Source organism: Pleurodeles waltl, chromosome 11, assembly GCF_031143425.1.
Source record: "Pleurodeles waltl isolate 20211129_DDA chromosome 11, aPleWal1.hap1.20221129, whole genome shotgun sequence".
Lineage (NCBI taxonomy): Eukaryota > Metazoa > Chordata > Amphibia > Caudata > Salamandridae > Pleurodeles > Pleurodeles waltl.
Window position 1 is genome coordinate 925,439,967 of NC_090450.1, and position 16,776 is coordinate 925,456,742.

At 48.4% G+C, this 16,776-nt stretch overlaps 1 protein-coding gene across 4 annotated transcripts in view; it reads right to left on the reverse strand.

Annotated features, from left to right (window-relative positions):
- MPHOSPH9 (M-phase phosphoprotein 9) overlaps positions 1 to 16,776 on the reverse strand; it is a 311,640-nt gene that overhangs the window by 79,720 nt on the left and 215,144 nt on the right. The gene's annotated exons all lie outside the window — the stretch shown is intronic.

Sequence of the window (16,776 nt, forward strand, 5' to 3'; positions counted from 1 at the left end):
GCTTGCTATGCCACCAGATTCAAGGTAGAATGGCTGATGAAGAGTGATACCCCAAAACCGGTCCCAGGAAGCTTTTGTTTCTGTTCCAGGGAGGACCTGGCCTAGCAGTTCGGGCTGGATTGTTCCCATGGGGATCAGGGTCAAGACTGATTTGCATATGGCTGGGTCCAAACTGGAATGGCATGGCAAGCAAAAAAAACTGATAGATTAAACCCTGATCTGTAACTGGGGTGAATGTTTGATTTGCTCTGCATTCTGTCCATCATATGTTGTGTTTGCAGGGTTGTCCTCTGGAAACTTTCACCCCATTGGCTATGGAGTGACCAAGTCTCATCCACCCACAGGCTGATGAACCCTACAAAGCTGGACCTTCACTACGCCTTCCTCAGAACACGTTTGGACCTGTGAAAGATCAGAAGTGGACTGGACCCTGTTGTCTGTGCCCTGAGAGACGCCCGAAGGACTGGACCTGCACTCTTTTGTACCCAGGACAAAGAAATGAACACCAAGGGTCAGTTGGCTGACCTCCTCTGTGGCTACAGGGACATATCCAGCTGCATGAGGCCTTGGAAGTACCCAGGTGAACAGTGGCAAGTGGACCAGGACTGGACTTTGTTGTGGGCCTCTGCTTTACATGAAGAGAGTCTTTGTGTGTTCACCACTTAGGTCCTATGGGACTTAGAAGTGTACTCCTGTGATTGTTTGGGCAGCAGAAGAAAGTTTGGAAGCTTTCCTCCAGAGCTTCAGGAAAAAAGGTATCCGACCACCAGTTGGACAGTGTCTGATTTAGTTACAGCTTCATCCCAGCTCCAAAAATTGACTAAATTGCATTTTGCATTGGGACTTTCCACAAGAAATCTCAAAAGCTCCACAGCTAAAGCAGCACCAACATAGATCAAGTACGCAGCCTCCGGTTCCAAGGCGGCAGCTACAATTTCAGTAACAGTCAGCTGAATAGGATTTTTCCTCTAAAACGTCCCTGCAAGAAAGTGGATTATTACTTAGGGTGGGTGATTACCCCATCTCAAGAAATAAACACATTCCTTGACAGACTGGACCCTCAAAGGCATTAAATTAACCTGATCTCAACCCCCTGGTAGCCATGGAACAGAGCAGGCAGGCTTAACTTAGGGCAATATGTAAGATACTTATGCAGTACCAAATTGGTAATGAAGACAAAATGCTAAAAAATCGAAATCCCAAACTGAATTAGAAAAATAGAATATAATGTAATAAACAAAATGACACCAAGAGGTGCCAGAAAACCGGTGTCCAAATGGGCACACTGGTGTGAGGCTCCTGCCGTCCAGGGGCTTCATTCATCAAAATCCTTCACTATCAGGTCTGCAGAGAGCTCCTTTTAAAAAAAAATCAATCTTGCAGTGGAATAGAGACTACCTGACACTAACTTGCTTCGTCCCTACTGCTAACTGTGGGCGCCAATGAATAGAGACTTTGCATTGGGCCATGGCGTGGTAATTGCGGCTGCTCGCAGCTGACGGTTGGCCGCCGATGCCCGCAACACTTGGTTTGGCAGTTAGTGCTGAGCTGTGTCCTCCCCATTGAACGCGCTTTATCTGCTTGCACAGTCCGCTGATACAAGAACCACCTTCCTGCTACTGTGATTGAAGAGACGGCTTCTGACACCTGGTCGCGCAGGACTGGAGGGGGCCTACCTGAGGTAGTAGCGCCACGGTTTGTTGTCTGCCGGAGGGGAGGCTCTGCTGTGCTACCAGCGCCCGGGGGATGTACGCTGCCCTGCCCCAGCGACAGATGGGCTCCTGAACTTTGCCAGAGCATGGACAAAATAAAAGCACACGCTGTGAGCGGGTGACTGCAGCCAGGAGCGAGGGAGGCGTGGGCCTGGCCAAGCCCCCAGCAATCATAGCTCTGCCTGCTCCCCCTTGACTGACACCATTACGGCCACAATGTCTCAGTACAATTGTGCTACCAATAGACTTAAACTTGAGGTTGTGTAACACACTTGAAGTCTGGCAGGTAGTATTAGGGAAAGCATTGCACAGCTTCTAATCTTAATCAGCTATAGCCTGGGCCTAACAACCCTAATACTAGAGATACTGCCCGCGTTAGACCCCCTATTATACTTTAAGTGTCTCTACTAAGTGACTGCGGTCATCTGCAACTGCACTGTCCTGAGATCAACACTACTACATTTTTGAGAGGCTACGCTCACTTCCTGGCACTTTTGAATATGGGAAATTAAGGCATGTGGCGCCTGCAAGTGCCAACAGCCACAATTCATTGTCTCCTGTGCTACCCCCTGAGCTCTCATAGAGTGAGGACCCTCACAGGAAAGAGCCCAACATTTCTGCCATTAGTACCTTGGCAACACAAAAGGATGATGGACGGAGTGTTGAAACTTTTCAAACACTCACCCCCAGTCACAGATATGGGTTTAATCCATCGTTCTTTTGTTCACCGTGCCACCCCAGTTTGGACCCAGCCATATGCAAATCAGTCTTGACCCTGTTCCCCCTGGGAACAGTCCAGCCCGAACTGCCAGGCCAGGTCCTCCCTGGACCGGAAACAAGCATCCTGGGACCGGTTTCAGGGTATCTCCCTTCGTCAGCCAGGCTAGCTTGAATCCAATGGCACAGTGAGCAAGGGACCCACGTCTGGGCATACCCTTCCCACGGAGGACAACTTTAGCAACACAAAAGGATGATGGACGGAGTGTTGAAACTTTTCAAACACTCACCCCCAGTCTTGGAGCCTGCCCTGCCTATGATAAGCGGCCAAAGCATTGCCTGATTGAGCGCTAGTCTGCTTGTGCCCCCCTGTCAGGGAACTACAGGGGTGTGGCTGGGCTGGGGTAACACCCAAGGCAAAGTTGCTGCGGAGTTCCCTACTTGACCCTAGCAGAACATCACCACCCATCACTGTGTCAATGGCCATCCTTGCAGCCTGGCTGTAAATACAGCTCCATGTGATACTTATTCCCAGCTGCAGGGTCACAGCACAGAAGACAGCCTGTTGGGACTTTGTTGCCAAGCGTTCCACTCGGGGCTCATGGGGACAGTGGAACAAACCCAATCAGATGACCCACCCACCCCACAGGAGCACCATTGAGAGAGCAATAATAGCCAGGATATTAAACTATAAAGACCATGGTACAGCATTACGGCTGGCACGGGAGAAACGCATGCTACACTTTGACACACACGAAGTGGCAATTTAACCAGGAGGTGAGGAGAAAACTTGCACCCATCAAGCAAAAATTACGACAGGCAGCTGTGCCACATGCTATGCTTTACCCGGCACGCCTTTGCGTCTCTTTCCAAGGCAAGGAACACTTTTTTTTACTAATCCTACAACAGCCGCTGAATTCGTTGAGCGCCACTTGAAAAAAAGCTGCCTGACAACACATCACCCCCATCCTCATCTTCTCAATGATCCACGCAAGCCTGAGGGAGAAACTTGCGCTATGTTGCTTCTGATATGGATTGACACTTTACAGCAAGACCACTGCACACATCAATGTACAATATGCTTGATGCTCTCATTAACAGCTTAACCCTGGGCACCCTCGTATACAAGAGGGTGACCCCGTCTGGCTTTCTGGTAGTTCTCCACAGGTTACCCTTCCACTGTCCGTTTGTTATGGTACTACCTTGGATATTTAAGTTTGAATCAAATAACTGTTTTGTTTTTATGCACTACACGCCCTCCGCGTCCTCGCAACAGTTGGTTAAAGCTTTATCATATTTCCTCTACTGCATATTTACCTAAACTCTGCATATTTACCTTAACCACCCATCCCCATACCTGGGGTCTCTGATGTCTTCCACCACGCTAGCAGACTCCACCGCTTTCAAACTCAACTGCGGCATACACAATGAAAGTGTGGCATGAGGGCCTATAAACTCAACAAACCGCTATCATCCTTTGCTTCCTGCCACACATGAGAACACCTGTAGGCACTTTCTCCAGGCTAGAGGTATGATGTGCTGGAGAGACCTTCTTAGTGAGGGAAAGTTTGGCCCAGGAAACCTTCTTCGAGGGGGGGAACTCCTACACGGTTGGATATATTCTTGTATATCAAATTGAAACGCAACCTACGGGCGGTTACACCTGATTTCCAGCCTGTGTCCCCAGACTTTGCATCTCCTACTCCAAGTGGAAATGCCTAGCCATCTGGTTTCTAGACTGTACCAAGCAGCTCAACTAGAGGACCCCTCTGCTGCAATGTTAGCCACAAATCACTGTGAAGCAGCCATGGGAATTACCATTACAGACACATAATGCGCTACTATTGCTTCCAAACTGGCAAGATAGCCATTAGCAGCAGTCTCTGTATAATACACTATAAATTTCTACATCATATATGCTACACCCCAGTCACGCTACACCACTTCTGCCTATGCTCCAATGATCACTGTAACAGATGTGGCATGGCAGGAGCGGATTTCCTACACCTCGCATGATCTTGCAGCTCAATGCAGTCTTACTGGGATTACATTTCAGTGGCCCTTGCGGTCATGGTAGGTCAACCTATTACGCCAACCCCTCTAATGGCCCTGCTAGGTCACACCGAAGGGGTAGAGGCCAACTGCAGACGATATGCTCGGGAACTCCCAAAAAAAAGTGGCCCACTTTCCCGAATCGTTATTTATTTCCTTTTTTTTTCCTATAGTGTGAACTCGGCCCAAAGGCACTGCAGCAATTTACGCGAGTACCAGTTACATTGCACAAGATCAAATTATTTTTTGTTTTAGTTAGGGAGATTAATTAAGCCCATCCCTCACTGGCCACCATCAGGCCCTCACCACCCTAACTCTCTAGTCCTGGTTACTCCAATCCTCTGCAAAGCGAGTGCTAATGGATTCCCATAAGCCGCTTCTTGACGTCTCTGTCACACCTAGAGGGTGTCGGGGGCAAGCACACCTCATGCTACGACTCAAGGTGCAGTCCATTGTCACCCTGCCTCTGGCAATTATTTGGCCTGACGTGGTTCAGGCTCACTATATTTATACAAAGGCTGTAACAACAGCATTTCACATTACACACTTGCAGTGGAGATGGGGCTGTTGTGGCTAATTGGACAGCTTAGTCCACCAAAAAATGGCCCTCCATCTGGCTTCGCCCGCAGTCTCTTCGGCCCAAGACCAATTGCCCACCTTGCCAATCTGAGCCTGGCTGCATTAGCTCTGCTTTTGGCTAAACGCAAGATTGCTTGTAAATGAGGTAGAGGGAGCGCACTGAAATTCAAAGAGTGGCTCACTGACCTCATTTATTGTAAAGATCAACTATCTGTTAATGCTGAATTGCTTCCTTCTAACTCCAGGCCGCGTGATATCTGGGAACCAATGACTACTTATTTACTTCAGCAGACATCAGCAACAACGTAAGATGATCCACGCAACAACTCCAATTGATAGGTGTAGGAAGTTGGCTCTGTATGTGCTATTTCAAAGTAAGGAATAGCATGCACAGAGTCCAAGGGTTCCCCTTAGAGGTAAGATAGTGGCAAAAAGAGATAATACTAATGCTCTATTTTGTGGTAGTGTGGTCGAGCAGTAGGCTTATCAAAGGAGTAGTGTTAAGCATTTGTTGTACATACACACAGGCAATAAATGAGGAACGCACACTCAGAGACAAATCCAGCCAATAGGTTTTGTTATAGAAAAATATATTTTCTTAGTTTATTTTAAGAACCACAGGTTCAAATTTTACATGTAATATCTCATTTGAAAGGTATTGCAGGCAAGTATTTTAGGAACTTTGAATCATTTCATTAGCATGTATACTTTTCACATAAAACACAATAAGCTGTTTTAAAAGTGGACACTTAGTGCAATTTTCACAGTTCCTGGGGGAGGTAAAGTAATGTTAGTTTTCACAGGTAAGTAAGTCACTTACAGGTTTCAGTTTTTGGTCCAAGGTAGCCCACCGTTGGGGGTTCAGAGCAACCCCAAAGTTACCACACCAGCAGCTCAGGGCCGGTCAGGTGCAGAGGTCAAAGAGGTGCCCAAAACGCATAGGCTTCAATGGAGAGAAGGGGGTGCCCCGGTTCCAGTCTGCCAGCAGGTAAGTACCCGCGTCTTCGGAGGGCAGACCAGGGGGGCTTTGTAGGGCACCGGGGGGGACACAGGTCAGCACAAAAAGTACACCCTCAGCAGCGCGGGGCGGCCGGGTGCAGTGTGCAAACACGCATCGGGTTTGTAATGGTTTTCAATGAGAGATCAAGGGATCTCTTCAGCGTTGCAGGCAGGCAAGGGGGGGCTCCTCGGGGTAGCCACCACCTGGGTAAGGGAGAGGGCCTCCTGGGGGTCACTCCTGCACAGGAGTTCCGTTTCTTTAGGTGCTGGGGGCTGCGGGTGCAGAGTCTTTTCCAGCCGTCGGGAAAGGGAGTTCAGGCAGTCGTGGTCAGGGGGAGCCTCGGGATTCCCTCTGCAGGCGTCGCTGTGGGGGCTCAGGGGGGACAACTTTGGTTACTCACAGTCGTAGAGTCGCCGGAGGGTCCTCCCTGAAGCGTTGTTTCTCCACCAGTCGAGTCGGGGTCGCCGGGTGCAGTGTTGCAAGTCTCACGCTTCTTGCGGGGAGTTGCAGGGGTCTTTAAAGCTGCTCCTTGAAACAAAGTTGCAGTTCTTTTGGAGCAGTGCCGCTGTCCTCGGGAGTTTCTTGGTCTCTTGGAAGTAGGGCAGTCCTCTGAGGATTCAGAGGTCGCTGGTCCTGGAGAAAGCGTCGCTGGAGCAGGGTTCTTTAGAAGGCAGGAGACAGGCCGGTAGGACTGGGACCAAAGCAGTTGGTGTCTTCTTTCTTCTTCTGCAGGGGTTTTCAGCTCAGCAGTCTTCTTCTTCGGTAAGTTGCAGGAATCTAAATTCTTAGGTTCAGGGGAGCCCTTAAATACTAAATTTAAGGGCGTGTTTAGGTCTGGGGGGTTAGTAGCCAATGGCTACTAGCCCTGAGGGTGGGTACACCCTCTTTGTGCCTCCTCCCAAGGGGAAGGGGTCACATCCCTAATCCTATTGGGGAATCCTCCATCTGCAAGATGGAGGATTTCTAAAAGTTAGAGTCACTTCAGCTCAGGACACCTTAGGGGCTGTCCTGACTGGCCAGTGACTCCTCCTTGTTTTTCTCATTATTTTCTCCGGCCTTGCTGCCAAAAGTGGGGGCCGTGGCCGGAGGGGGCGGGCAACTCCACTAGCTGGAGTGTCCTGCGGTGCTGGCACAAAGGGGTGAGCCTTTGAGGCTCACCGCCAGGTGTGACAGCTCCTGCCTGGGGGAGGTGTTAGCATCTCCACCCAGTACAGGCTTTGTTACTGGCCTCAGAGTGACAAAGGCACTCTCCCCATGGGGCCAGCAACACGTCTCGGTTGTGGCAGGCTGCTGGAACTAGTCAGCCTACACAGATAGTCGGTTAAGGTTTCAGGGGACACCTCTAAGGTGCCCTCTGGGGTGTATTTTACAATAAAATGTACACTGGCATCAGTGTGCATTTATTGTGCTGAGAAGTTTGATACCAAACTTCCCAGTTTTCAGTGTAGCCATTATGGTGCTGTGGAGTTCGTGTAAAACAGACTCCCCGACCATATACTCTTATGGCTACCCTGCACTTGCAATGTCTAAGGTTTGGCTTAGACACTGTAGGGGCACAGTACTCATGTACTGGTGCCCTCACCTATGGTATAGTGCACCCTGCCTTAGGGCTGTAAGGCCTACTAGAGGGGTGACTTATCTATACTGCATAGGCAGTGTGAGGTTGGCATGGCACCCTGAGGGGAGTGCCATGTCGACTTACTCGTTTTGTTCTCACCAGCACACACAAGCTGGTAAGCAGTGTGTCTGTGCTGAGTGAGGGGTCCCCAGGGTGGCATAAGATATGCTGCAGCCCTTAGAGACCTTCCCTGGCATCAGGGCCCTTGGTACCAGGGGTACCAGTTACAAGGGACTTACCTGGATGCCAGGGTGTGCCAATTGTGGAATCAAAAGTACAGGTTAGGGAAAGAACACTGGTGCTGGGGCCTGGTTAGCAGGCCTCAGCACACTTTCAATTCAAAACGTAGCATCAGCAAAGGCAAAAAGTCAGGGGGTAACCATGCCAAGGAGGCATTTCCTTACACAACCCCCCCCCAAACGAAAGAGGATGAGACTAACCTTTCCCAAGAGAGTCTTCATTTTCTAAGTGGAAGAACCTGGAAAGGCCATCTGCATTGGCATGGGCAGTCCCAGGTCTGTGTTCCACTATAAAGTCCATTCCCTGTAGGGAGATGGACCACCTCAACAGTTTTGGATTTTCACCTTTCATTTGCATCAGCCATCTGAGAGGTCTGTGGTCAGTCTGAACTAGGAAGTGAGTACCAAAGAGGTATGGTCTCAGCTTCTTCAGGGACCAAACCACAGCAAAGGCCTCCCTCTCAATGGCACTTCAATGCTGCTCCCTGGGGAGTAACCTCCTGCTAATGAAAGCAACAGGCTGGTCAAGGCCATCATCATTTGTTTGGGACAAAACTGCCCCTATCCCATGTTCAGAGGCATCTGTTTGCACAATGAACTGCTTGGAGTAATCTGGAGCTTTTAGAACTGGTGCTGTGCACATAGCTTGTTTCAGTATGTCAAAGGCCTGTTGGCATTCTACAGTCCAGTTTACTTTCTTGGGCATTTTCTTGGAGGTGAGTTCTGTGAGGGCTGTCACAATGGATCCATATCCCTTCACAAACCTCCTGTAGTACCCAGTCAAGCCAAGGAATGCCCTGACTTGAGTCTGGGTTTTTGGAGCTGCCCAGTCCAGAATAGTCTGGATCTTAGGCTGAAGTGGCTGAACTTGGCCTCCACCTACAAGGTGTCCCAAGTAAACCACAGTTCCCTGCCCTATCTGGCATTTGGATGCCTTGATAGAGAGGCCGGCAGATTGCAGGGCCTTCAAAACCTTCTTCAGGTGGACCAGGTGATCCTGCCAGGTGGAGCTGAAGACAATAATATCGTCAAGATAAGCTGCACTAAAGGATTCCAACCCAGCAAGGACTTGATTCACCAACCTTTGGAAGGTGGCAGGGGCATTCTTTAAACCAAAGGGCATAACAGTGAACTGATAATGCCCATCAGGTGTGGAGAATGCTGTCTTTTCTTTTGCTCCAGGGGCCATTCTGATTTGCCAGTACCCTGCTGTTAAGTCAAAGGTACTTAAGAATTTGGCAGCCCCTAATTTGTCTATTAGCTCATCAGCTCTAGGAATGGGATGAGCATCTGTCTTGGTGACAGAGTTGAGACCTCTGTAGTCCACACAAAACCTTATCTCTCTCTTTCCTTCTTTGGTGTGAGGTTTGGGGACTAAGACCACTGGGCTAGACCAGGGGCTGTCAGAGTACTCAATTACTCCCAATTCCAGCATCTTCTGGACTTCCACCTTGATGCTTTCCTTAACTTGGTCAGACTGTCTAAATATTTTATTTTTGACAGGCATGCTGTCTCCTGTGTCCACATCATGGGTACACAGGTGTGTCTGACCAGGGGTTAGGGAAAAGAGTTCAGCAAACTGCTGCAGGACCTTCCTACAGTCAGACTGCTGTTGGCTAGAGAGGGTGTCTGAGTAGATCACTCCATCCACTGAGCCATCTTTAGGGTCTGATGAGAGGAGATCAGGGAGAGGTTCACTCTCAGCTTCCTGGTCCTCATCTGTTACCATCAACAGATTTACATCAGCCCTGTCATGGAAGAGCTTAAGGCGGTTCACATGGATCACCCTCTTGGGGCTCCTGCTTGTGCCCAGGTCCACCAGGTAGGTGACCTGACTCTTCCTTTCTAGTACTGGGTAAGGGCCACTCCATTTGTCCTGGAGTGCCCTGGGAGCCACAGGCTCCAGAACCCAGACTTTCTGCCCTGGTTGAAATTCAACCAGTGCAGCCTTTTGGTCATACCACAACTTCTGGAGTTGTTGGCTGGCCTCAAGGTTTTTACTTGCCTTTTCCATGTACTCTGCCATCCTTGAGCGAAGGCCAAGTACATAGTCCACTATGTCTTGTTTAGGCTCATGAAGAGGTCTCTCCCAGCCTTCTTTAACAAGAGCAAGTGGTCCCCTTACAGGGTGGTCAAACAGAAGTTCAAAGGGTGAGAATCCTACTCCCTTCTGAGGCACCTCTCTGTAAGCGAAAAGCAGACATGGCAGGAGGACATCCCATCTCCTTTTGAGTTTTTCTGGGAGCCCCATGATCATGCCCTTTAATGTCTTGTTGAATCTCTCAACAAGGCCATTAGTTTGTGGATGATATGGTGTAGTGAATTTATAAGTCACCCCACACTCATTCCACATGTGTTTTAGGTATGCTGACATGAAGTTGGTACCTCTGTCAGACACCACCTCCTTAGGGAAACCCACTCTGGTAAAGATACCAATGAGGGCCTTGGCTACTGCAGGGGCAGTAGTCGACCTAAGGGGAATAGCTTCAGGATACCTAGTAGCATGATCCACTACTACTAGGATGTACATATTTCCTGAGGCTGTGGGAGGTTCTAGTGGACCAACTATGTCCACACCCACTCTTTCAAAGGGGACCCCCACCACTGGAAGTGGAATGAGGGGGGCCTTTGAATGCCCACCTGTCTTACCAGGTGCAGGTTTTTGGGGGCCTGTAGAAGACTCTTTACTATTTTTGTTTTTGGCTGTCTCACCACCCTTCCCCTGGGGAGGTTTTGTGACCCCTTTCTTTTGGTCACCCCCTGTGGAAGTTTTGGACACCCTAGTCTTGACCCAATGGTCCGCCTTCTTTCCCAATTCTTGGGGAGAAATTGGTCCTAGGTCTACCAGATGCTGATGCAGTTTGTCATTGAAACAATTACTTAACAGGTGTTTTTTCACAAATAAATTGTACAGCCCATCATAATTACTTACACCACTGCCTTGAATCCAACCATCTAGTGTTTTTACTGAGTAGTCTACCAAGTCAACCCAGGTCTGGCTCGAGGATTTTTGAGCCCCCCTGAATCTAATCCTATACTCCTCAGTGGAGAATCCAAAGCCCTCAATCAGGGTACCCTTCATGAGGTCATAAGATTCTGCATCTTTTCCAGAGAGTGTGAGGAGTCTATCCCTACACTTTCCTGTGAACATTTCCCTAAGGAGAGCACCCCAGTGAGATTTGTTCACTTTTCTGGTTACACAAGCCCTCTCAAAAGCTGTGAACCATTTGGTGATGTCATCACCATCTTCATATTTAGTTACAATCCCTTTAGGGATTTTCAACATGTCAGGAGAATCTCTGACCCTATTTATGTTGCTGCCACCATTGATGGGTCCTAGGCCCATCTCTTGTCTTTCCCTTTCTATGGCTAGGATCTGTCTTTCCAAAGCCAATCTTTTGGCCATCCTGGCTAACTGGATGTCCTCTTCACTGGAGTTATCCTCAGTGATTTCAGAGAGGGTGGTCCCTCCTGTGAGGGAACCAGCATCTCTGACTATGATTTGTGGAGTCAGGGCTTGAGAGGCCCTGTCTTCCCTAGATAGGACTGGTAGGGGGGAATCACCCTCCAAGTCACTATCATCATCCTCTGAGTTGCCATCCTCAGAGGGGTTGGCCTTTTCAAACTCTGCCAACAGCTCCTGGAGCTGTAGTTTGGAAGGTCTGGGGCCTATTACTATTTTCTTTATTTTACAGAGTGACCTTAGCTCCCTCATCTTAAGATGGAGGTAAGGTGTGGTGTCGAGTTCCACCACATTCATCTCTGCACTAGACATTATGCTTCTAAAAGTTGGAATACTTTTTAAGAAACTAAAACTAGTTCTAGGTTCTAATTCAAACTTTTACAAACTTTTAAACTCTAAAAGAAATGCTAAACAGGATCTAACACAAGGCCCTAGCAGGTCTTTTAAGAATTTAGAAAAATTTCAAATTGCAAAAACAATTTCTAATGACAATTTTTGGAATTTGTCGTGTGATCAGGTATTGGCTGAGTAGTCCAGCAAATGCAAAGTCTTGTACCCCACCGCTGATCCACCAATGTAGGAAGTTGGCTCTGTATGTGCTATTGCAAAGTAAGGAATAGCATGCACAGAGTCCAAGGGTTCCCCTTAGAGGTAAGATAGTGGCAAAAAGAGATAATACTAATGCTCTATTTTGTGGTAGTGTGGTCGAGCAGTAGGCTTATCAAAGGAGTAGTGTTAAGCATTTGTTGTACATACACACAGGCAATAAATGAGGAACACACACTCAGAGACAAATCCAGCCAATAGGTTTTGTTATAGAAAAATATCTTTTCTTAGTTTATTTTAAGAACCACAGGTTCAAATTTTACATGTAATATCTCATTTGAAAGGTATTGCAGGCAAGTATTTTAGGAACTTTGAATCATTTCATTAGCATGTATACTTTTCACATAAAACACAATAAGCTGTTTTAAAAGTGGACACAGTGCAATTTTCACAGTTCCTGGGGGAGGTAAAGTAATGTTAGTTTTCACAGGTAAGTAAGTCACTTACAGGTTTCAGTTTTTGGTCCAAGGTAGCCCACCGTTGGGGGTTCAGAGCAACCCCAAAGTTACCACACCAGCAGCTCAGGGCCGGTCAGGTGCAGAGGTCAAAGAGGTGCCCAAAACGCATAGGCTTCAATGGAGAGAAGGGGGTGCCCCGGTTCCAGTCTGCCAGCAGGTAAGTACCCGCGTCTTCGGAGGGCAGACCAGGGGGGTTTTGTAGGGCACCGGGGGGGACACAGGTCAGCACAAAAAGTACACCCTCAGCAGCGCGGGGCGGCCGGGTGCAGTGTGCAAACACGCATCAGGTTTGTAATGGTTTTCAATGAGAGATCAAGGGATCTCTTCAGCGTTGCAGGCAGGCAAGGGGGGGCTCCTCGGGGTAGCCACCACCTGGGTAAGGGAGAGGGCCTCCTGGGGGTCACTCCTGCACAGGAGTTCCGTTTCTTTAGGTGCTGGGGGCTGCGGGTGCAGAGTCTTTTCCAGCCGTCGGGAAAGGGAGTTCAGGCAGTCGCGGTCAGGGGGAGCCTCGGGATTCCCTCTGCAGGTGTCGCTGTGGGGGCTCAGGGGGGACAACTTTGGTTACTCACAGTCGTAGAGTCGCCGGAGGGTCCTCCCTGAAGCGTTGTTTCTCCACCAGTCGAGTCGGGGTCGCCGGGTGCAGTGTTGCAAGTCTCACGCTTCTTGCGGGGAGTTGCAGGGGTCTTTAAAGCTGCTCCTTGAAACAAAGTTGCAGTTCTTTTGGAGCAGTGCCGCTGTCCTCGGGAGTTTCTTGGTCTCTTGGAAGTAGGGCAGTCCTCTGAGGATTCAGAGGTCGCTGGTCCTGGAGAAAGCATCGCTGGAGCAGGGTTCTTTAGAAGGCAGGAGACAGGCCGGTAGGACTGGGGCCAAAGCAGTTGGTGTCTTCTTTCTTCTTCTGCAGGGGTTTTCAGCTCAGCAGTCTTCTTCTTCGGTAAGTTGCAGGAATCTAAATTCTTAGGTTCAGGGGAGCCCTTAAATACTAAATTTAAGGGCGTGTTTAGGTCTGGGGGGTTAGTAGCCAATGGCTACTAGCCCTGAGGGTGGGTACACCCTCTTTGTGCCTCCTCCCAAGGGGAGGGGGTCACATCCCTAATCCTATTGGGGAATCCTCCATCTGCAAGATGGAGGATTTCTAAAAGTTAGAGTCACTTCAGCTCAGGACACCTTAGGGGCTGTCCTGACTGGCCAGTGACTCCTCCTTGTTTTTCTCATTATTTTCTCCGGCCTTGCCGCCAAAAGTGGGGGCCGTGGCCGGAGGGGGCGGGCAACTCCACTAGCTGGAGTGTCCTGCGGTGCTGGCACAAAGGGCAGAGCCTTTGAGGCTCACCGCCAGGTGTGATAGCTCCTGCCTGGGGGAGGTGTTAGCATCTCCACCCAGTGCAGGCTTTGTTACTGGCCTCAGAGTGACAAAGGCACTCTCCCCATGGGGCCAGCAACATGTCTTGGTTGTGGCAGGCTGCTGGAACTAGTCAGCCTACACAGATAGTCGGTTAAGGTTTCAGGGGACACCTCTAAGGTGCCCTCTGGGGTGTATTTTACAATAAAATTTACACTGGCATCAGTGTGCATTTATTGTGCTGAGACGTTTGATACCAAACTTCCCAGTTTTCAGTGTAGCCATTATGGTGCTGTGGAGTTCGTGTAAAACAGACTCCCCGACCATATACTCTTATGGCTACCCTGCACTTGCAATGTCTAAGGTTTGGCTTAGACACTGTAGGGGCACAGTACTCATGTACTGGTGCCCTCACCTATGGTATAGTGCACCCTGCCTTAGGGCTGTAAGGCCTACTAGAGGGGTGACTTATCTATACTGCATAGGCAGTGTGAGGTTGGCATGGCACCCTGAGGGGAGTGCCATGTCGACTTACTCGTTTTGTTCTCACCAGCACACACAAGCTGGTAAGCAGTGTGTCTGTGCTGAGTGAGGGGGTCCCCAGGGTGGCATAAGATATGCTGCAGCCCTTAGAGACCTTCCCTGGCATCAGGGCCCTTGGTACCAGGGGTACCAGTTACAAGGGACTTACCTGGATGCCAGGGTGTGCCAATTGTGGAATCAAAAGTACAGGTTAGGGAAAGAACACTGGTGCTGGGGCCTGGTTAGCAGGCCTCAGCACACTTTCAATTCAAAACATAGCATCAGCAAAGGCAAAAAGTCAGGGGGTAACCATGCCAAGGAGGCATTTCCTTACAATAGGCTAACACCATTTGTGTGTGCACTGCTGTAAGAGAAACTTGGAAAGGAAAGAGAGTGTATTTACATACTAGCACTGTCTTGAAAATAATCATGACACATGCATTGCCAACCACTCTAGAGCTGTGTTACAAGAGCATGGGCTGTGGGAGATACTGAAGCTTGATGCCCAAAATGTTGCCCCATAATGAGGTGCTTGCATGTTTACACTAAGGGGGGGTGGGTCTGTTGTTTTGGCGAGATGGAACGAGATACTGGCTAAAAATTGTACTGTGATGAACTACTGAACGATGCTGCACTCTGGCTTTCATTGCAGATGTTCTTTAATGAAAACTCAATAATTAAAAGTTTTAAAAAAAATCTTTTAAAAAAATGACACCAAAATGGCAAAAATCCAATAAGAGGAAATTTTAAGTAGGAACAGTGTCAAAAATCACTAGCTGCCAATGACAGTCAATGGTCGCGGTAGGCCGGGACCTAGGCACTACTGGACACACACCGTGATGGGTCAGATACACCAACCAGGTTTGCCCTGGTCAAAGATTTTACCTTCTGACTTAAAGCCTTTAAGTCCGAATCTACCAAACAAGTACTCTTCTAAAGCCATCAGGACCTAGGGGGAAGCACTTAGGATCACACATGGTGTCAGGCAGAAACCAGTGCCCACTCCAAGTCTAGCTGCCACTAGTCAGCCAAACACTTGCAGGAAATGCCTCTTGTAGCTCGTTGTGTCCCTGTAGCTTGAACATATCGCCTTTATGACCTTTGGAGTCCATTTCTTCGTCCTGGGTTTAAGAGGGAACAGGTCCATTCCTTTAGGCATTCCTCTCAGATAACAGACATGTCAAGCTTTTCTTCTGTTCTTCCTTAAGGCCAGGAGTGCTCTGAGGTGGGTATCTAGAGATGCAACATTTAAGCCTTACGCAAGCTAGTGCGTGGGGAAGACTCCTGGGTGTGCCCTAACAAATGGTGTAAATGTTTCCAGGGCTAATCATCCCGAGTTTGGGTATTTTCAAGGTGGCGAATGACTTCTGTCACACTAAATTGGACTCTAAGGGCTGGGAGTGTGTGGAGAGTATACAATGGTAATCCTAGTGCCCTCCCACATCTAACACTAAAATGCTGTTGGGGTAGTCACTGCACCCACAATAAACCCAGAAACGGAAGTGTGGTAGAGCAAAAGCAGGGTTTTCCAGCAACCAGACAGTGGATATACAAAAACGTCTCTTGGCATCCTGTTTCAGTCCTTCTACGTCTGCCACAGTGTTACACGTAAACCTGGAAGACCTGTCAAACAGATTTCACACAATAATGTCAAAAAGGATGCCCACAACCCCACTTTTCTGCTGAGCTCAAATGAGTCATTCCTGCTCATTCAACTCAACCTCTCAATCACTGTGACCTACTGTATATCCATGGAGGAATTTCACATCTTACTCACACCTATTCAAATGCTAATCGCTAGCTGGGTGAAGCTGTACAGCAAATGCAAATTAGCCTCCAGGAACTTCAGGCAGGGAAAAGGTAACCTTCAACAAGTTACTTTTCATAAATATTTATCTAACAGCCAACTTCACCACTGAATTGGATTTTAATGCCTGTGAGATTATTTTTTAAATTATTTTTCTAGCTCGTCGAATTCCAGAGAAAAAGCATTAGGATTTCAATCTGTACTCTGCTTGTCTACATAGGACAGCTAGCCTTGTTATAGTGAAAAATAGCTTTTGGGGGCTACTCACTATAAGGATATGTTAAAATTAAATTTCTACATGTCTTACTTTTAAATACCATGTACCCTACCTTGTGAGCCATACAGCCTGCATAAGGATAAATTATTAATATTTAAAGGGAAAATTCTGACCTGTCAAAAGGGTTTATTTTGACATGTCGAATTGCAGTTTTTACGTTGCCACAGTTAGGTAACACTGCTAGACCTGAAGCCATGTTTTACACTGTTACTTTAGTGGATGACAAAATAGGTGCTGCAGTCCACTAGTGGCATGTAACGTTCAGGCCCTGGGTACACTTTATACCATATTCTAGGGACTTACAAGTAGATTATGTATGCTAATTAGGGGTGTACCCATTTCATCATGTTGAAAGGAGGAGCACATACACTTTACCACTGGTTAGCGAGA